Source organism: Schistocerca gregaria, chromosome X (genome assembly GCF_023897955.1).
Source record: "Schistocerca gregaria isolate iqSchGreg1 chromosome X, iqSchGreg1.2, whole genome shotgun sequence".
Taxonomy (NCBI): Eukaryota; Metazoa; Arthropoda; class Insecta; order Orthoptera; family Acrididae; genus Schistocerca; species Schistocerca gregaria.
The window spans coordinates 535,548,955-535,571,702 of NC_064931.1; positions in this window are offsets into that span (position 1 = coordinate 535,548,955).

Genomic DNA, 22,748 nt, shown 5'->3' on the forward strand with positions numbered 1-22,748 from the left:
CCACCACCTATGTTCGATGTCAGTGTGTAATAAGCGCTCACAGACGGCAAGGGATCCCAAGCAGTCGAGGGCATGTAAAGCGTGTCGGGGGCGTGCGGAAAACAGTGAAGTCTTTGTCATAATGCGGAAACGGAGAGATTTATCTGATGTCCAAAAGGGCATGATGGTTCAAAAATGGTTGAGCACTATGGGACTTAGCATCTATGGTCATCAGTCAAAAGGTCATGATCATTGGCTTTAGGGCCAAGGGTGGAAGCATTTCCGAAATGGCTGGTATGGAAACTGTTTGCGTGCCGCTGCGGTTAAAGTATACCGAGCATGACGAAACAGCGTTGTCCAAAACGTGTGCCAAGATACTGGGTGACAATTATTGAACTATTTGAAAGAAAAACGAAAATTAGTTACAAACTACGGCGTGCACACACTTTATTCAACATGTAAACGTCACTACAGATATTTTGATTTAGGTTATGACATGTTAGATATACCAGCCATCATTGGCGATGATGTGGTGCAGACGAATAGCGAAATTCTGCATGATCCGCTGAAGTGTCGGAACATCGATGCTGTCGATGACCTCCTGAATAGCTGTTTTCAGCTGACCAACGATTTTGTGGTTATTGCTGTACATCTTGTCTTTCATGTAGCAGCACAAAAAGGAGCCACATGTGTCCAGATTCAGAGAATTTGGGGGCCAATCGATGCCCTTGCCAGTGGCCTCTGAGTACCCCAGAGCCAGATTGCGGCCAGTAAAGTAAATAAAAACTCTCTCCTGCTTCGATGGTTTCGAGTTGCGTCTCGGATGAACCACATCTTGACGAAATCAGGATCACTTTGGATAATGGGAATAAAATCATCTTCCAAAACCTTCACGTACCGGTTGGTAGTCACCGCGCCATCAAAGAATATGGCATCGGTTATTCAGTGGATGCACATTACACACCACACAGTCACCCGTTCAGGGTGAAGAGACTTCTCGATAGCGAAATGCGATATCTCACCCCCCCCCCAACGGAGCCAAATATGCTTACTGACGAACGTATCAAAATGAAAGTAGTCTACGTCTCTAAACCACACCATATTAATTCCCATAATGCCCCACGGCCAACCGTGCAGTCTGAATATCCTATCGCAAACCGTTGAGATATTATGACTACCTTATTTAGTGTAGGTCAATAATTTTTACCCTGTAACTGTGATTCACAACGAGCCATAGATGACAGGAATGAACGACGGCTGCGAAGACGTGTACGAGCGAATAGGCGCTCAGCTGTTGAGCGAATGACGGCACAGATGATCCAAGGGGCTACCACTAGTGTCTCGTCAACGACCGCTCACCGAAAGTTGCTCCATACGGGCCTCTGCAGCAGGCGCCTGGTTCTTGTGCACATGCTGACAGCTGGAATTTGCACGCCAATAGCGCAAACGGACGTGCACTGAGTGGGGACAAGTGGTCTTTTCAGATTAATCACGTTTTTTTGCTCCATCGGAAAGGTAGACGTTGGCGGTAACGGCGTGAAACGTCTGAATGCAAGCAAGGAGGGAGCTTTATGGTTTGGGGGATGTTTTCGTGGCGTTCCTTGGGTGATTTAAGTATTATGGACTAGCAAAAGTATCCTTAAGGACCATGTCCACACCTACTTGCAGTTTGTTTTTTCTCGGTGCGGTAGCAGCTACTGACAGGACAGTACAACATGTCACACAGCTCGCAGTGTACGTACGTGATTCGAGGAGTACCAGGATGAGTTTACCGTACTCTCCCTGGCGACGAAATTCCCCGGATTCAAATGGCTCTGAGCACTATGAGACTTAACTTCTGAGGTCATCAGTCCCCTAGAACTTAGAACTACTTAAACCTAGCTAACCTAAGGACATCACACACATCCATGCCCGAGGCAGGATTCGAACCTGCTACCGTAGCTGTCGCACTGTTCCAGACTGTAGCGCCTAGAACCGCGCGGCCTCTCCGGCCAGCCTCCCCGGATTGAAACGCAATGGAGAACATAGGGGACCACCTCGATAGGGCGTTTGCGCCATGGATCCTCAACCGAGAAACCTGACGCAGCTGGCTACGGAACTGAAGTCGGCATTGCTCCACATCCCTGTCGGTACCTTCCAGAACCTCACTGACACTCTTCCCGAATGTCTCGCAACAGACCATGCTGCAAAATGTAGTTAATCAGGCTTCTGACAGGTTGTTACATTAATGTGACTGGGCAGTGTAGACGGAAACTACCTTTTGAAAGTATCCTTAAGAAGTGTCAACAACCCGCTTACAGTGAGGAATCTAGGAATATATATTACAGCCCCTTAAGTACCTCTCCCGTAGAGATCAGAGGACGAGATTAGTCTAAACACAACTTGCACAAAGGTATTTAAGAAATCTTTCTTCCTGCGCTCCATACGTGAATGGGTCGGGAAGAAGTCCTAATAGTTTTTACGGTGGAGAGTACCCGCCACCATGACCTACACAGTGATTTGCAGAGTATAGATGTAGATGCATTTGCCATAAATGATTGGAAAACTGAAGTCTGCGGTGTTTCGAACCACCGTTCTTCAGAATTCCAGTGCAATGTTCGCAAAGTAACAGAAGAAAGAATAAGGTGCCGGCATGGGGGTGGAGACTGCGACTCTCAGCCAGTGACGGCAAAATGTGAATCGCAGGAGGCAGTTGCGCGCTGCCGAGCTGTGCCACTTTGTCGTGTAACTGAGCGCTGTGCGAATTTGCACGGGTCTAATAGACTCTCTCCGGCGCTGAGTGGGAAGTCAATATTTGCGCGTGCGCGGTGAGGCGCAGTGCGGCGTGTCCGGAAGGCTGGCCGCGCTGCTCCCGGCTGCCGGCGCGCCAGCCGCGGTTGCGCAAGCCGCGAGCCGCGCCGCGCCGCGCACGCACTGCATTTCACTTTCGAGCGCCGCCGCCTGCCGCCAGCCGCGCCGCCTGCCTCCGGGCACACCTTGGCCTCCACCCAAACACCGGTTCTCTCCCTCACAGCTAATGGCCACGTCTGGCTGAGAAACCTCGCCTCTGGCCTGTCCACGTCCCGCGTCTGACCTCCTGCTACTCGGCTCTGTAGCCGGAGCGGTACGATGGTCCCGTAATCTCTAACGTGCTTCTCCTACAAGATCGTCGGTGGCCAACTGAATATGAAAAATCCTTCTCACTGAAGCCATATGCTTTACCATAAATTTCATTACGGAGTATATGTTTAAGACTGGTTATTGGCCGGATGTAGTTCTCAGTTTCGACACCGAGCAAGGGGCACTGTTAAAGCGCTAGACTCATATTCTGGAGGACGATGGCTCAGATGCCCATCTGGCTATTTAGACTTAGGTTGTCCGTGAGAAGGCAATTGTCGGGTTGGTTCCAAGAAAAAGTGCAAGGCAAATTTCACTCCTCATGCTAATCTTCTCAGAGCTCGTGCTCCGTCTTCAATGACCTCGTGACAGACGAGACATAAAACGCTAATCTTCTTTCCTTTTTGAGGTTCAGCGGTAAATTATTTTAGTAACTTGACACCGTTGCTACTTTTACACTAATGCCCATTAAAATTGCTACAACACGAAGATGACATGCTACAGACGCGAAATTTAACCGACAGGAAGAAGATGGTGTGATATGTAAATGATTAGCTTTTCTGACCATTCACACAAGGTTGGCGCCGGTGACGACACCTACAACGTGCTGACATGAGGAACGTTTCCAACCGATTTATCATACACAAACAGCAGTTGACCGGCGTTGCCTGGTTGTTGTGATGCCTCGTGTAAGGAGAAGAAATGCGTACCATCACGTTTTCGACTTTCATGAAGGTCGGATTGTAGCCTATAGCGATTGCGGTTTATCGTATCGCGACATTGATGCTCGCGTTGGTGGAGATCCAATGACTGTTAGCAGAATATGGAATCGGTGGGTTCAGGAGGGTAATACGGAACGCCGTGCTGGATCCCAAAGGCCTCGTATCGCTAGCAGTCGAGATGACAGGCATGGCTGTAACGGATCGTGCAGCCACGTCTCGATCCCTGAGTCAACAGATGGGGACGTTTGCAAGACAACAACCGTCTGCACGAACAGTTCGACGACGTTTGCAGCAGCATGGACTATCAGCTCGGAGACCATGGCTGCGGTTACCCTTGACGCTGCATCACAGACAGGAGCGCCTGCGATGGTGTACTCAACGACAAACCTGGCTGCACGAATGTCAAAACATTATTCTTTCGGATGAATCCAGGTTCTGTTTACAGCATCATGATGGTCGCATCCTTGTTTGCCGACATCGCGGTGAACGCACATTGGAAGTGTATATTCGTCATCGCCATACTGGCGTATCACCCGGCGTGATGGTATGGGGGCCATTGGTTACACGTCTCGGTCACCTCTTGTTCGCATTGACAGCAGTTTGAACACTGGACGTTACATTTCAGATGTGTTACGACCCGTGGCTCTACCTTTCATTCGATCCATGCCAAACCCTACATTTCAGCAGGATAATGCATGACCGCATGTTGCAGGTCCTGTACGTGCCTTTCTGGATATAGAAAATGTTCGACTGCTGCCCTGGCCAGCACATTCTCCAGATCTCTCACCAATTGGAAACGTCTGGTCAATGGTGGCCGAGCAACTGGCTCGTCACAATACGCCAGTCACTACTCTTGATGAACTGCGGTATTGTGTTGAAGCTGCATGGGCAGCTCTACCTGTACATGCCATCCAAGCTCTGTTTGACTCAATACCCAGGCATATCAAGGCCGTTATTACGGCCAGAGGCGGTTGTTCTGGATATTGATTTCTCAGGATCTAAGCACCCAAATTGCGTGAAAATGTAACCACATGTCAGTTTTAGTATAATATATTTGCCCAATGAATACCCGTTTATCATCTGCATTTCTTCTTGGTGTAGCAATTTAGTGGCCAGTAGTGTATTTCTCCTTTATAGATTTTGCTTAAGGTGTAAACTGTATTTATTCAGTTCAGTAGAGAACATGAAACTTCGCCCAAATGGGCACTGAGATCCAACAAAGTATGGTGGTTAATATACAAGATGTAAATTAATATTACCGACAAACTGTAGGAACAGACTCCTCATTGGAAATGGAGGAAAAGTGTATGTGTCAGAAAATGCATCGTTGCGACAGTAGAGAATGCTGACGAATGACAGTTGCTCTGACCATATACCGTGTGTTCCTTGTGTGTTGTAGGCTGCATGATTGATGCACCGTACTGTAAGCGTCAGAATGGTCCGGCGCATGTCGCGAACAAGCCGCGATGGTGTTTGTGTACGGCCAAGCAGATGGAAACGCTCGGCACAGCTATACTACGATAAGTACCCTCACAGACACCAACCACATTACACAACACTCTTCCGTCAGAAGAGGCCTGGGAAGGCCCAATGGGACCGACCGGCCGCCGTGTCACCCTCAGACCACAGACGTCACCGGATGCGGATATGGAGGGGCATATGGTTAGCACACGGCTATCCCGGCTGTATGTCAATTTACGAGACCGTAGCCGTTACTTCTCAGTCAAGTAGCTCCTCAGTTCGCCTCACAAGGGCTGAGTGCACCCTGCTTGCCAACAGCGCTCGGCAGACCGGATGGTCACTCACCCAAGTGCTAGTCCAGCCCGACAGCGCTTATGTTCGGTGACCTGACGGGAACTGGGAACCGGTCTCACCATTGCAGCAAAACCGTTGGCACATCATACAACATTTCAAGTCCTTTTTGGGCGTTTGTGTGATCATAGGTCCTTTCAGATAGACGAACGCGCGGGGAGGCGGCAGGCTGTTCATACACCAGATTTGGAGCTTGTTCTAGGATTCGTCTCCATGTTCCGTAGAACCTGGTCTTCCAAATCTGGTGCACGTATAGTCCGCCGCCTCCCTGCACGTTCGTCTGTGTGAAAGGGTCCATGACCACAAAAACGCCCAAAAAAACTTGAAATGTTGTGTGATGTGGTTGGTATCTGTGAGGGTACATATTTTAGTGTAGCCGCGCTGCTACTCGAGCGTTTCCATCCGCTTATCCGTACCCAAACACCATCTCAGCTTGTTCCCGACATGGATGCCGGATCATTCTGCTGCTTACGTTACGCTGTGTCACTCTCACAGCCTGCAACACTCAAAAAACACACAACACGTTGCCAGAGGAACTGTCATTCGTCAAACACATGTCCATAGGTGCTTCTTTCCTCTTTTTCCAGTCAGGAATTCATCCCTGCAGTTCGTAGATTTTATTAATGTTCACCCTGTATTTGCAAAAAAATAGTTGTTTATTACTAAAGTAGGTGCTGAAACACGTGAATATTATCAGACTATCAGTTTAGTAAATCACAGTTGCAGAATGCTAACACGATTTATTTACAGGATAATGGAGAAACTGCCGGCGCTTCAATCTGGAACAGCGCGACCACTACGGTCGCAGGTTCGAATCCTGCCTCGGGCATGGATGTTTGTGACATCCTTAGGTTAGTTATGTTTAAGTAGTTCTAAGTTCTAGGGGATTGATGACCTCAGATGTTAAGTCCCATAGTGCTCAGAGCCATTTGAACCAATTTTTTGAATGGAGAAACTACTGGAAGCCGATCTCGCAGAAAATAAGATTGAATTCCGGAGAAATATTACAACACGCCCGGCAATACAGACTCTTAGAATATAGATTAATGAAAGGCAAACCTACGTTTATAGCATTTGTAGACTTGAAGATAGTTTCTGACGATTTTGACTGGAATATATTCTTTGAATTTCGAAGGTAGCAGTGGTAAAATACAGGGAGCTAAAGGCTGTTTACAACTTGCACAGAAACCGAATGGCAGTTACAAGAGTCAAAGGGCATGAAAGGAAAGCAGTGGTTAGAAGGGAGTAAGACAGGGTTGCAGCCTATCCTCGATATAATTCAAGATGTACATTGAGCAAGCAGTAAAGTGAACCAAATAAAAATTTTGCAAAGGAATTGAGAGTCAGGGAGAAGAAATAAAAATTTTCATGTAATTTTCTCAGAGACAGCTACGAACTTGGAAGAGTAGTTGAGCAGAATAGACAGTGTCTTGGAAAGATGATATAATGAACGTTAACAAAAGCCAAACAAGGGTAGTGGCATGTAGTTGAATTAAATCAGACGATGCTGAGGGTGTTAGGTAAGGAAACGATACACTAAAAGTAGTGGATGAGTTTTTCTATTTGGGCAGTACTACTATTTAAGTCCATTCATCACAGAATCCAGATGATTCCACCGGAGTTTCCCTCTTCCTTTCTTCCCTACAACCTTTCCTTCCAATATGATGATCGAGAATTCGCCGTGACATATCGTATGACCAATCAGTTTTGTTTTTGCACCTTGCCTATGGTAATGCTCAATTCCCCTGTTTCATCAACTTCCTTGAGGACTCAATCGTTCGACTTTTTGTCTCTCGAGCCTGTTTCAGCACCCACATTTTCATCGTCTCTGGGGCCGTATATTCGAAAATATGTTTAGAGGACCTTTTTCTAGTTGCAGCCAGTATTATTTACTGTAATAATGTGGGATACTTTTGTTGATCACCCTACAGAACCAAGGTTGCCTGATTAATGTTACTACACGAGCTGCGGACATCAGCGGAGGACCTGTTCTTATTGTAGAGTTTCAGTTGTGTATACTGCACGGTAAGATGGCGGTTTCTCAGAGTCGTCGGGTATGTTGCTAATGTGATAATTACTCACAAATGTTGTAAAAATTATTCGCGCTTTCTCAAAATTTCACTGAATAATACCCGTCATTCGACACCTCCGACTGGATTATAATGATCAACCATTTTGTCCGTATTCTGCTGCTTTTTCTCCCATAATCCGCTAGCAGGCTTATAGAGATGTTGTCGGCGATTCTGGTCACTTCGCTTGAGGTAAGGGACGCTTATTATGTGCTACGTTATAGTCCAAGCCTTTAAAAGCTGTACATGTTCCATTGAAGAAGTGCATGTTACTAGATTCCAGTGTCTACATGTGGACAGATTCCTGCCTTTGTCTGAATGTTTTGGGGCATGTAGGATAAGGGCATATTCTAGTAAAAACAGCCTTGATAAGACAATTAGAGTGTAGAGTGGTTTTCATGACGCTCAGAGACAAAGAGAAGAGAAAGGCTAAAAACAAATGCCACCATATTGGTATATTGGCTACCCCTCTCACATAGGAAACAGTTTATTTACTTAGAAATGGGTGTGCTGGCTTTAGCTATCGCCAGTTTCCCAGTGGATATAAGAGGTTGCAAGAAGATCGATAATATGCGCTTTATCAATCGCACCTATCAGGAGAGAGATAAAAGACAGGCTCTCGCGCAACGCTCCGCCAATACCCCCGCAACCGCCAGTATTTACACTATTGGCCATTAAAATTGCTACATCAAGAAGAAATACAGATGATAAACGGGTATTCATTAGACAAATATATTATACTAGAACTGATATGTGATTATATTTTCACGCAACTTCGGTGCATAGATCCTGAGAAATCAGTACGGCCTTGATACGCCTGAGCATTGAGTCAAACACAGGTTGGATGGCGTGTACAGGTAGAGCTGCCCATGCAGCTTCAACACGATACCACAGTTCATCAAGAGTAGTGACTGGCGTATTGTGATGAGCCAGTTGCTCGCCCACCATTGACCAGACGTTTTCAATTGGTGAGAGGACATCAGCTTCCACACAACATCGCCACCTTGCTTCCCCTGGTACAAGACTCTACAGTGGCAACGATGACACAAATGGAATCTGAATAAGAGACAGGCGAAAAGGCTACTGGCGGTGGAAATTGACTTTTGGAGAAAAATTTGTGGAGTTTCAAGGTGGACCATTTGAAAAATTATACAAAGTGTGATCATAGACATCGGGGTCCGCACGAGGCGCTGTGAGGGGACACTTGACCGTCTCCTCTTTCCTTGGAAGCTGGAGTACAAAGTTTGTATTGATTACAGAAGTCTCATACACTTTTAGAAGTGAATAACAATCCCTCCCCACTCCCTCCCTGATGTATAAATTTATATAGACGCCTATGGTCATAATTTTAATTATAAGCTCGAAAAATTAAAGTTAACAACTTATTTTTTGTTTATTTGAACGTTTGGCATTTAACACGGGTTATTGGCGATGGGGAACTTCACGTGACAATTTTTCTATTTGGCAAACAGTGTTGGTAAAAATATTTTTCAGCAACAATTCACGTCAGTGATTGTGACTACTGGAGGACTTGCAGCGGGAAACTTACCGCGTCTATCTTATTTCTATATCCGTATTGTGCGTCCAAGCAGCTGGAAACCAACCTAAGTATTTGTCATGACCGATTTGTACCTTAGTTACAAATTTCATGTTACTTATATCTGTATCCCAAATACGAGAGTAGTGATTCTTCATAGAATAACCAGACGGTACTTAACCGTTACCGAAAGCACATTTTCTGAGGGTTCGTCTGATCTCAACCGAAAACCTTTTTAACTATTCTTCTCATTCACAGAAAAGGAGATACAACAAACTGGTATGATTACTAAATTTATTTTCACAAGTAGCCAAGATACGCACAGCAATAATAAGGCAAAATAGACTAGAACTTAAAAGAAAATCAATTTGCTTCTAGGTCAAATATAGAGAGAAGAGAAGGCATCTACGCAAGGAGTTTGTTGCAGAAGGGAGGAGAAGCATTTATGCCAAATGCAATCTTCCGTTTAAAAGAGCTGACACATCAAAACATCATTAACATCAAATATTTGACGGTTGTCTAGAACAGTATAAATTTTCAAGGAAAATGTCTTTCGATGTATGGATGATGATGTTGGTTAGTGGGGCGATCAACATCAAGGCCATCAGCGCCCATACAGTTTCCCAATCTTTGCAGTTACAATCTCGCCGCTTCCAAAATAATGATGAGGATAACACAAACACCCAGTTCCCCATCGGAGAAAATCCCCGACCCGGGCTGGAATCGAACGCGGGATCCCGTGATCCAGAGGTAGCAACGCTAGCCACTAGATCACGAGCTGCGGACCCTTTCATTGTAGAGCTCTACAGTTCCGCCAGTTTAGATTACTGCATTTTCCTGTGACCTGACGATGGGATAGGGCCTGTTATTAAGAAATGCGCGAAGTTGATTTTCTGCGGGAATTTCGGTATAAAATTTCTGACCGATTATCGAGAGAAATGGACCTTAATCGATTTATTTGAATCTTACAACCTGGCACAGAAACTGCAGTTTCTAACTGGAGTTCAGGGAAACAGCAACATGGTCATAGACAATATCTCCACAGACTGTTCTTTAGTTGATGGGCACAATATGACAAAAATTGTAATGGTTTGACATACCGTAATTCACAGAGAGTAATACAGAATTATATGTCAAAGTAATGACCAAAAGATTTAGAGATATGAGTCCATGTACCATACAGATATTTAAATCCAATAGAGAATGGCAAACTTGGAAACATGGGTACAATACCAAGAATTTGAACGATAAATAAAATACATCTCTTCGAAACTTTATCATTTCTTTGAGAGCATTTCCCATCAAAAATTGCAGGTCTGTAAAGAGTACTAATAAGCAACCGACTTTAACAACTAATGACAGTAGCTTGTCATGTGAGAGGAAATGGGAAAGAGACAAAGATTAAATTGACTCAATTAACAAATGACTAAAGCGTGAAGACCCCAACAGCCACGATGAAACTTCGTGTCGGATTATGAAGATTGTTGCACCAGACATTAGCTCTGTACTCAGCATCTATGCACTAGCTTTATCAGGTGTGGTCAGTTTTCTAAGATATGGAAATACTTGTTAGTGAAAAAACTTTATAAAAACGGTGAAAGGCATAATATAGACAATTACGGACCATTTCTTCGACATCAGTGTTTTCTAAAGCTTTTGAGAACGCAATGTATAAAAGAGTCACATAATTTGCTGTTAGACGCGCATTTTGTCTTCAGGGAGGGAGTAAGCACAGAATATGAAATTTATTCTTCAGTGTGTGTAGCAGGGCAAAACGACAGATAGAAGGCAGTGGGTATTTTTTTTTTTGATTTACCAAAAGCATTAGACTGTGTGGACCATCTAATACTTTTTCATAAGTTAAAACATTATGGAAGTAGGGTATGAGCTCAGCAACGGTCCACTTTGCGTCTGGAACGTAGGAATCAGAATGTAAACTTCCTGTGTCAACAAACTGGGAAATCGTTTGAACCTGTGTAGGCTTGTGTAAACTGGGGGTACCATATGTTCTGTTTTGGGCCCATTGCTTCTCCTGATATACAGGATTTAACAGGTATAAGTGCAGATATTTCTATTGGTGACTGAGGACGGTTCAAAAATGGTTCAAATGGCTCTGAGCACTATGCTACTTAACATCTGAGGTCATCAGTCGCGTAGAACTAATTAAACCTAACTAACCTAAGGACATCACACACATCCATGCCCGAGGCAGGATTCGAACCTGCGACCGTAGCGGACGCTCGGTTCCAGACTGTAGCGCCTAGAACCGCACGGCCGCTCCGACCGGCACTGAGGACGGTGTACTGAACAACACTACATCAGCATTTACGTCATTTTCAGGTTAATAATTATAGCCATTACTAGATGTATGTTTTTAGACTTTTTAGCATCTCCAAGTACATGTGGCAAGAACAAACCATTAATGCTTATTTTCCCCTGGGCAGCAGGTCAAGTACTGAAGTGAGGACACCTGAACGCAAAACGGTTAGTCTATACTGACAGGCGTAGTGGTGCAGTACAACCATGCAGAAAGTATCAGGTTGTAATAGTTGTGGTGTGTTGATGGGAGGACTGTTCTACACAGAGAAAAAAGAACCATCACACTGGTGTGTTTGTATATGAAGGTACCACATATAAAAATATCTGCACTTATATCTGTTACATCCTTTACATCAATGATATGACTGTAAACGCGACAAATGATTCAGATAACATTATCGTTATTATGATAGATGTGAAACACAACACAGTTGATGTGGATAGTAGGATAGCAACAAAAAGCAATGCGTTCAGCTTTATAGACGAAACTCTTGTAGAAGCGAAGTTTTATTATCCCAAGACCGTCAAACAGTCACTGAGGTCGATCATTATAAATTCTTAGAACTGAGGGTAAATGGTAAGCTTTCTTGAAATCATCAAGTTAGAGATCCTACTAAAACTGAATACCTCTGTCTTCACTGTAAGTATAATCTCCACTGCCTCTGACATCGACGCTTGAAGGCATGTTTACTTTGTTCACTTTCATTGTCTCCTATGGTGCCATATTTTGAGGTAACTCTGTGAACTCATTCTTAATCTAGAAAAGGGCGTCCGACTGATCTGCAGTGTCAGCTCGTAAAGCTAGTATACGCCGTTGTCAAGGATCTCGGACTTCTAACTCTGACAACCCTGCATATGAGATCTGTTGTTCAAAATATTGATTCATTACAAAGCAACTGTAAGATTCATTCAGTGAGAACTAGGTACAAAAACGATATGAAATTGAATAATAGTTTGTGAAGCATTTTCGAGAAAGGTACGCGCTATTCTTCAGATTTCATTTTCAATGGGCTTACAGCAAAACTGAAGATGTTGAGCTATGAATCCCAAGTGTTTAAATCTAAGGTAAAACGTTTCCTTATGGCACACTCCTGTTCCTAACAGGATTCCTTCACAGTAGTTGAGAACTTTTCTTTCTAATGTCTTAATTTTTGGTATACTGTTTCACAATTTTCCGAGTTTTATTTTATTTTTTATGATTCTATCTGTTCTAGTTACAATACCAATGATTTTAGTTCATCTTTGACTTCCTAAAGCTCATATAGCGGCTCCGATTTCTGGTAGTATAATGCTTGCAGGTGTTTTATTGAAGTTAGGTGGAAACGGAATTTTTCATGAAGTGCAAAATTGTACATTTCGGAACATTTAAAGCAAGTTGCCAATCTTTGCACCACACTGAAAACTTATCGATACTCGACTTAATATTTGAGAAAAACCTAATAACAGATATTTGCATCATCTGCGAAAAACCTGAGGGTACGACTGATACACCACTGGCCATTAAAATTGCCACACCAAGAAGAAATGCAGATGATAAACGGGTATTCATTGCATAAATATATCATACTAGAACTGACATGTGATTACATTTTCACGCAATTTGGGTGCATAGACCCTGAGAAATCAGTACCCAGAACAACCACCTCTGGCCGTAATAACGGTCTTGATACGCCTGGGCATTGAGTCAAACAGCGATTGGATGGCTTGTACAGGTACAGCTGCCCATGTAGCTTCAACACGATACCACAGTTCATCAAGAGTAGTGACTGGCGTATTGTGACGAGCCAGTTGCTCGGCCACCATTGGCCAGACGTTTTCAATTGGTGAGAGATCTGGAGAATGTGCTGGCCAGGGCAGCAGTCAAACATTTTCTGTATCCAGAAAGGCCCGTACAGAACCTGCAACATGCGGTCGTGCTTTATCCTGCTGAAATGTAGGGTTTCGCATCGATCGAATGAAGGGTAGAGCCACGGGTCGTAACATTTCTGAAATGTAACGTCCACTGTTGAAAGCGCCGTCAATGCGAACAAGAGCTGACGGAGGCGTGTAACCAATGGCATCCCACACCATCACGCCGTGTGGTACGCCAGTATGGCGATGACGAATACACACTTCCAATGTCCGTTCACTGCGACCATCATGATGCTGTAAACAGAACACGGATTCATTAGAAAAAATGACGTTTTGCCATTCGTACACCCAGATTCGTCGCTGAGTGCACCATCGCAGGCGCTCGTGTCTGTGATGCAGCGTCAAGGATAATCGCAGCCATGGTCTCCGAGCTGATAGTCCATACTGGTGCAAACGTTGTCGAACTGTTCGTGCAGATGGTTGTTGTCTTGCGAACGTCCCCATCTGTTGACTCAGGGATCGACATGTGGCTGCACGATCCGTTACAGCCATGTGGATAAGATGCCTGTCATCTCGACTGCTAGTGATACGACGCCGTTGAGATCCAGCACGGCGTTCCGTATTACCCTCCTGAACCCACCGATTCCATATTCTGCTAACAGTCATTGTATCTAGACCAACGCGAGCAGCAATGTCGCGATACGATAAAGCGCAATAGTGATAGGCTGCAATCCGACCTTCATCAAAGTCGGAAACGTGATGGTACGCATTTCTCTTCTTTACACGCGGCATCACAACAGCGTTCACCAGGCAACGCCGGTCAACTGCTGTTTGTGTATGAGAAATCGGTTGGAATCTTACCTCGTGTCAGCAGGTTGTAGGTGTCGCCACCGGCGCCAACCTTGTGCGAATGCTCTGGAAAGCTAATCATTTGCGTATCATAGCATCTTCTTCCTGTCTGTTAAATTTCCCGTCTGTAGCAGTTCATCTTCGTGGTGTAGCAATTTTAATGGCTTGTAGTGTAGCTTCCGCAAGGTCATTAAAATACAACATGAACAACAAAGTTCCTAACACACTTCTCTGGGGCACACCCAAAGATACTTCTACATCTGTCGATGACTCTCGATACTTCTGCATCAGTCGATGAATCTCCATCCAAGATAACAATATGTAAACTCCCTACCAAGAAATCCTCAATACAGGCACAAATTTCACGAGATCCCAATACGATCGTACTTTTGACAATAAACGTAAGTATATTACTGAGTCAAGTGCTTTCCGGAAATCGATGAATATTGCATCTACTTGATTGCCTTGATCCATGGGTTTCAGGATGTCATGTGAGAAAAGTGCGAGTTGTGTTGCACATCATCAAAGTTTTAGGTACCCATGTCGGTTGCCATGGAAGTCGTCATTTTGTCCGAGATACCTCATTACGTTTGTGCTCAGAATATGTTCCAAATTCCACAACAAATGGATGGCAAGAGTATTGGAAGGCAATTTCATGGATCCCTTCAGCTACCGTTTCTGTGGGCAGGTGTCACCTGTGCTTTCTTCTAACTATTGGCAAACTGAGTATAGAATCAGGTAATGAGTCTATCTGGTTTGGCATTTTGTTGAATTTTAGCGATGACAACTGTTCCTCAACATAACTGACAGTAATATCTGTATCACTCATACATAAGGTGATGTCAGAATTAAATTGCAGCAACACCCCTGGATTTTCCGTTGTAATGGAACGGTTGAAGACAGAGTTCAGCGTTGCTGCTTTTCCTCTACTCCTTTCAGTTTAAGTTCCTGTCTCGTCCAAGAGTATCTCGACACTAACTGGTGTACCGCTACAAGCCTTTACATATGATCAGAATTCCTATGAGTTTTGTGAGAGATTCTTCGATAATAGTGTGCTACGGTAGTCGCTGAAGACTTCAAACGTTGCAATTTTGACAGCTAAACATCCAAACGCGTTTCATTCAGGATCTCCCTATCTATTGCCTTATGCGCTGCTTTACCCCTATTATACAGTATTCTCTGTTCTCTCAGAAGTTTCTTTACAGTGACTACATACGATGCATTGTCCCTCCCATCATAAACTGCTCTGTTGTCGTTGATGACGATGTTATTGTTGTTGTTGTTGTGATTTTCAGTCCGAAGGCTGGTTTGATGCAGCTCTCAACATTACTCCGTCCTGCGCAGGCCTCATCACAAACTACATTCAATGGAACCTGCTGATTGTATTCAAGCCTTGGTATCCCTCTCCAATTCTTGCCCCTGATGTCCCCCCCCCCCACCGCCCCCCTCCTCCCACCGCCCCATACACAGTTTCTTCCATTACTAATCTGAGAAATTCTTGCTTCTTCAAGGTATGTCCCATCAACTGAAATTTTCCTTCAGTCAAATTGTGGCATAATTTTGCCACCGTCCAATTCAGTATCTTCTCATTTCTTATTCGATGTACACATTTAATCTCCAACATTCTTCTGTAGCATGACATTTTAAAGGCTACTGTTCTCGCCTCGTGTGAGCTGCTTATTGTGTACATTTCTCTTCCGTAGAAGGTTACTCTTCAGAATAATATCTTCGATAAAGACTTACTAACGTTAAATTTGATATGAAATGTTAACAAAGTCCACTTCTTCATAAATACTTTTCTTGTTGCACCCAATGGACATTTTATATCGTCACTACCTCAAACATAATCAGTTATTGTACTGCCCAAATAGGAAAAGGCATCTACTGCTTTTAGTGTCTGATTTCCTACTCTAATTCCTTTAGCGTCACCTGATTTAATTCGACTACATTCCATTACCCTTGTTTAGCTTTTGTTGATATTCATGTCATATCGTCCTCTCAAAACACTGTACTTTCCTTTCAACAGTTCTTCCAAATCCTTTTCTGTCTCTGACAGAATTACAATGTCATAGACAAACCTTGAAGTTTTTATTTCTTCTACATGAATTTTAATTACCTTTCCAAATTTATCCTTGGTTTTCTTTATTGCTTCTCAGTGCACAGACTTATTGATATTGGGGGTAGGCTGCAACCATGCTTCACACCCTTCTCAACTACAGCTTCTCTTTCATTCCTTTTTGGTTACATAAATTAATGTTTGTGAGTAATTTCCTTACGTTCTTGCAGCTTGCGCTCCTAATCGTTTTATATAATTTGCAAATACTGCAGTCAGCTGCAATTTGAGCCGGCCGTGGTGACCGAGCGGTTCTAGGCCCTTCAGTCCGGAACCACGCGACTGTACGGTCGCAGGCTCGAATCCTGCCTCGAGCATGGATGTGTGTGATGTTCTTGGGTTAGTTGGGTTTAAGTACTTCTAAGTCTAGGGGACTGATGACCTGGGGTGTTAAGGGCAATAGTGCTTAGAGCCATTTTTTGCAATTTGAGGATTGGTAGCGCCAGCCGCAATAACGGATAGAGATTACTCACAAACATTTGTTTTTATAAACTATAGTGCTTTTGGGCAAGGTCTCTACAAATACAATTTACCAATTACTTGTACTCGTGCAGTTTAAATAATAATTTTACCATTATCAGTAATAAAATTCTCAGGGTCGTTACCAGTGTTTTAAATCTTGTTTGCTATGAAACAAACGAAACTGCCAAGCGGGCTTCGATGAGAGGTGTAGTGCATTTTACCAGACGAAGGTTGGGCTGTTCTTGTCCAAGCTGACGGCAGGCTGAAGGTGGCTGACCATGTGTCCCGGCGTGGCTGTGCAATCGGCGCGGCACAATGGATGTGTTTCGGCAGCGGTCGGAGCTGGATGTCGCAGTGCTGGCACCAGTAACACTCAAAAGCCAAGTCTCATCTCTAGCCTCTCGGCAGGAAGTGTTCCATTTGCTGTATCAATGATAACTGTCTTCTTTCCCGCCGCGACGACAAAAGTCTTCTTTGCCGTCTAAACCACAAGTGCTCTCCAGGATGATATCTTCACGTTCTCCAGAGTTCTTTCGCTGGGCGTGGCCATTCACGTGATTGGCTGTCTTATGTTCTTCTTCTGGCCAATCAGCTTATTCTTCAACATCATTGTGAAATATTTTTCACCACTGCAGCGCCACTGCTATTTTTTGGCGTGGCTGAATAAGGTGATGACAGCGTCACGACTAATACAAAAGGCCGGGGAAGCGGCTCAGACTCGGCCCGAAAAAAATGTTTGAAATCTTATGGGACTTAACTGCTAAGGTCATCAGTCCCTAATCTTACACATTACTTAACCTAAATTATTCTAAGGACAAACACACACGCCCAAGCCCGAGGGAGGACTCGAACCTCCGCCGGGACCAGCCGCACAGTCCATGACTGCAGCGCCCGAGACCGCTCGGCTAATCCAGCGCGGCAGACTCGGCCCGACCGGACGCTGCTACATCAGGGGCTGCGTTCTGATACAACAAGAACTTACCCTAGGAAACTGGGAGCTTACCACATCTCCTGATCAGCTGGAAGACCAGAGTTGTAATAGCATCGACGCATCAGAAAGGCAGAGCAATTTCAGTGTTGGAAACCGAATTGCTTCACATCCGAGTTGTGGAGCTCTTCAGTGCCTCGATGATAGAAACCGCTTGGCTTCCAACCGAAGAAATTGTCCAGCCAAGCCTTCAGTTTCACGTCATTGCTTAATGAAACCCCACGCAATGCATCCGAGATGGATCGAAAGAGATGTCTCAAGACGCCAAGTCGGGGGAATACGGAGGATGTCGTAGCACTTCCCAGCTATGTGTGACTGAATAGCTTCCTTGGTCATATCGGCGATGCGAGGGCGAGCGCTGCCACGTAACAGAATAACATTTCACCGATCAGATCGCTTTTGCTGAGTCGTTTTATTTATTGGATTTAAGGTTCCGCATTCACTGTCTGGCTGCGATCGAGCAATTTGTCGTGGATCATGCCTTCTCAGTTCCACCATACGCACAACATCGTTTTGTGCGGGTGAAGATCTTGATTTGCTCACTGCGTCCCCCTATTCTCGGGGCTAAGAAATTCTTTGCGCTGCTTAATGTTGACATACAGGCACCGTCTTTCGCCGCAACTAACAATTCGGTAGATGAATTACTGGTTGTGTATGAGCTGACGATTAAGGGCAAGCAAACCGGGGGAGATCGTGCCTTGTTGAGTTTTGTTGTTGTCGGTCAAAGCATGCAGAACATACGCGGTCAACTTTGGAACCATTCCCATCGAGTGAAGGTGGCGCTCTCCCTAATTTCTCCAGATAAATGCCTTGATGGCTCCTTTGAAATGGGCACGGCCGATTTGCTTCCACATCCTTTCGTAATCAGAGCTTGTGCTCTGTCTCTAACGACCGCGCTGTCGACGGGACGTGAAATTCTGATCTTCCTTCATTCCTCTTGACGCAGGACACAGCAGGTGATGTGAGTCTCACTGGCTCAGTTTCTGTTTCAGTGGAAGACAGCAACTCGAAGGCATTGGTTAGGGGGATGGGTATGTCACGCTGAGTTCTCCGTCGCCCATGTCTCCCCTGTAAAGGACTCCTAGCCCTACCAGTGACACTCCACTCACAGGCAAGTGGCCGAATAATGACAGATCCCGCAACAACTGTAGAGGAGACAAGACGAAGTGACTATTACGATTTACCATTTTCGCATGCATCATAAGATGCTGAAGAAAAAATGGAGACACTGATTCTCACACATCGATTTTTAGATGAGCAACTTCTTTTGTACACAAGTAATTGGACGGATTTCTCTTCTACTATTTTTTAGAGATTGTGTCACTTTCTGCCTAATATTATGATGTAAAGCGCAATCATAAAACGGCGTCAGTGATCATCCCTCCTCTAAAGAAGATAAAAAGTTCAGAGTTAATGATAGGACAGTTTTCGTTAAAGTATGCACCACGACAAGGTCGTCAGAGGAGGAGGGCAAGTTTCAGTTGGAAAAGGATGTGAAAGGAAAGGGTCTGCATTATTTTCAAAGAAATCATTTCAGTATTTTCCGGAAGCGATTTACGGGCATTACAGAAAACCTGAATTATGAACTAATATTTGTACCCTGGTCCTCGGGAATGCGTGTCGGTTGTGACGATTGTGCAAGCACGTTAGGCGTTAATGTATCATCGATATGGCCGTTATGAGCCATGGAGTACCAACTACAAAAATTGGAGAAGGTGGTCGTACCATGGAAAAAGCTATAGCAGCATTGGCTAGAAGTAGTTTGTGAGGAAACATACCAAATCTAAATCTGTACTTGCCGTATTCAGCCATAGTATCCTATCCAATGCGTACCTACGTCGACAGCCAGCCGGAGTGACCGTGTGGTTCTAGGCGCTACAGTCTAGAACCGAGAGACCACCACGGTCGCAGGTTCGAATCCTGCCTCGGGCATGGATGTGTGCAATGTCCTTAGGTTAGTTAGATTTAATTAGTTCTAAGTTCTAGGCGACTGATGACCTCAGAAGTTAAATCGCATAGTGCTCAGAGCCATTTGAATCTACGTCGACATCTATACTCCACAATATCCATTGCAGAGCGTGGTGCGGATGCTTTTGGCACTACTATTATTTTCTCCATGTTCTGTTCCAATCGCCAATGGGAATAACTGCCACTAGCCTCGGTATGAACTCTAATTTCTGTTATTTTTATGACGTTAATCTTCCCCGGGACGTGTGCGGCAGAGAGAAGAATATTGTCTCACTTGTCTTGTAACATCTGTCATTAGCGTTTGTTGAATATCTTCATAGCTCTTACTAAACGAATCCGTGACGAAACGGACCGAACATTCTCTATCAGCTCTATTAATCCCACCTGGTAACTGTATCTGACCAACGAAAACAACTTAAATTTCAATCGATCGAATGTTTTGTAAGCCATTTCTTTCGTGGATGAATTACGTTTGCATAAGAGTATTTCAGTGACTCTTAGTCTGGTATCTGCTTCACTACAACAACTTTTCGTCGCTTTAAGTTGGTTAATCGTACATATTTTATAGTTGTTACTGTTTCCAGTGATGTATCACCAGTATTGCAACCGAACAATAATGGTCTTTAAACCTACGTTATTTACATAGAGAACCAAGTGTCAATCATGCAACAAATGTCGAACCTCTTCAGATTTTCCTGAATTACGCTACAAATTGCTCGCGTTGCAGTTTTCCTATAAAGACAGCGTTGTCTACGAACAGCCGCAAGGAGCTTCCGACGTCATTCAGTACAGCATGACTTAAATAGCTTTGCTATTGACAGATTGCACTGGGTAATTGGTGGAAGGGGTTGCTTCGTTTCTGGCTTGTAGTCAGTCATTGTTGACAACTCTCTGCGTGCACCCACAAAGCAGGCAACACCGCGAGTATGTGGCGCTCCAGAAAGAACGTCGATTGGCTGACGGTTGGCTTCTCTACCATTAGACTCATCAAAACGTCAATCACAAAGTTATCTGAATCGAATTATACAAGATTTACTTGCATCGAGGACAGTAGTCACTCTTAAACAATCCTGTGGGATATTCCCGAAGTTACATTTGCTTCTTTGATTTCGCCCCATAAAGAACAGAACAAGAAAGCAAAAATGGACACAAAACCGCGTAACTTCAACTGGTGTTGAACTGTAACAGTTGAGAGTACTCTCTGCTGAGGTGAGACCAATATTGCTACTCGTGTTAAGCTAATTATGGGAAGGTTTGACGATTTATGAGTGTCAGGAGATGAATATTCCCGTTTAAATTTGTGCCTTCGGAGAATCTAACTAAATATTTCCGTAAATGAAGAACTAACTGAATATATCCTGGTGGAAAGTGCCGGAGAATGAAGTAACCAAATTAGTATTTCAGGGACCGCATGACACGGACGTAATACGTTACTAGTCGACGCCGACTTATGAACTCACTGCCTACACACACGTTGCTTCGAAGGGAGTGTTTGCATTTGGAAATGTGTTGTCACAAGGCACACCTATTCGCCAAACAAGCATTACGTGGAGGCAATCATGAGCGGTTTCTACGGAAGTGGCGAGAGTTGACACTTCGTTAGGCAAACATCACTAAGAGGCGCAAATATAGTAGCCAAGAGAGTCTTCCTTCCTGTCGAACGACGCAGCACAGTGCATATCATGCTGGGCTACTACTCGATGCGCAGCAAGGGCTGGTTTCATAATCCTGAGTGGCACTTCTGTCTTAGATTCTCCGTAATGTTTTTTATTTTATTTAGGGATCATACCAGGGCGGCTGGGCGACTGACTAGCTAGGCAATGACCTGCTTTGATCATCATTGTCTACCTGAGTTGGAACTTTGCCTCTACTGACGACGTAGTTGATGGAAATTTCTTCTTCCTCTTATTCTTCTTACATTAGCCCCCCAACCTGTCGCCCTGCTAATAATAAGTTACCTTCGCTCATTGTCCGTTACTTCTTGTTCTGTCCACTTTTCCTTTCCTCTCTTCTGAACTCTATTTTCTTCCCATAATTCTTGGATGGGTTTTGGGTTGGAAACTTTCTCTCTTTTTAACGTTGCTTTGTATTTTGTTCGGTACCAAATTTCATACTAATGTTTCTTCCAGATCTTCACGCACCTTTCTAATCATGTTTCGATTGATTTTTGATTTTGCAAAATATAATTGTTCTTTTACGTCTGTTAGGACTAATTTCTTGGAAATAATGGTAGAAAATTTTGCTTATTTTCCGAATTTCATTTGTAATCTCTTACCGAGAGATGTCACACAGAGGTAAGACACTGGATTCGTGGTCGGGAAAATGATGGTTCAAACCCTCAGCTGACTACCTGGATTCAGGTTTTCTGTAAAGTCCCTAAATCGCTTAATGCGAATGCTGGGATGGTTCCTTTGAAACTGCACGGCCGATTTCCATCCCTATGCTTTCACAATCCGAGCTTGTGCACCGCTTCTAACTACCTCTCAGTTCTAAAATTAGTTTTGCTGATGCATATTTGCACTCTTTTTTAAAATGATCCTTTCTTGAACCTCTAGAATTTGATTTGTTTATTATAAACATGTACTGAATAGTGGGATGCTAATTACCTCTTTCGTAGTTATTTATTTTATATAGCGAAAGGCGTAGTACATCATATGTATTAGTGAAATATACACCGCCGGCCGCGGTGGACGAGTGGTTCTAGGCGCTTCAGTCCGTAACCGCGCGACTGCTACGGTCGCAGGTTCGAATCCTGCCTCGGGCATGGATGTGTGTGATGTCCTTAGGTTAGGTTTAAGTAGTTTCAAGTTCTAGGGGACTGATGACCTCACATGTTAAGTCCCATAGTGTTCATGCGATTTGAACCATTTGAAATATACACTGAGGTGACAGATGTCGTGGGTTAACAATATGCATAGATGCAGATGGCTGTAGTATCGCGTACACAAGATATAAAAGGGTAGTATATGGCGGAGCTGTCATT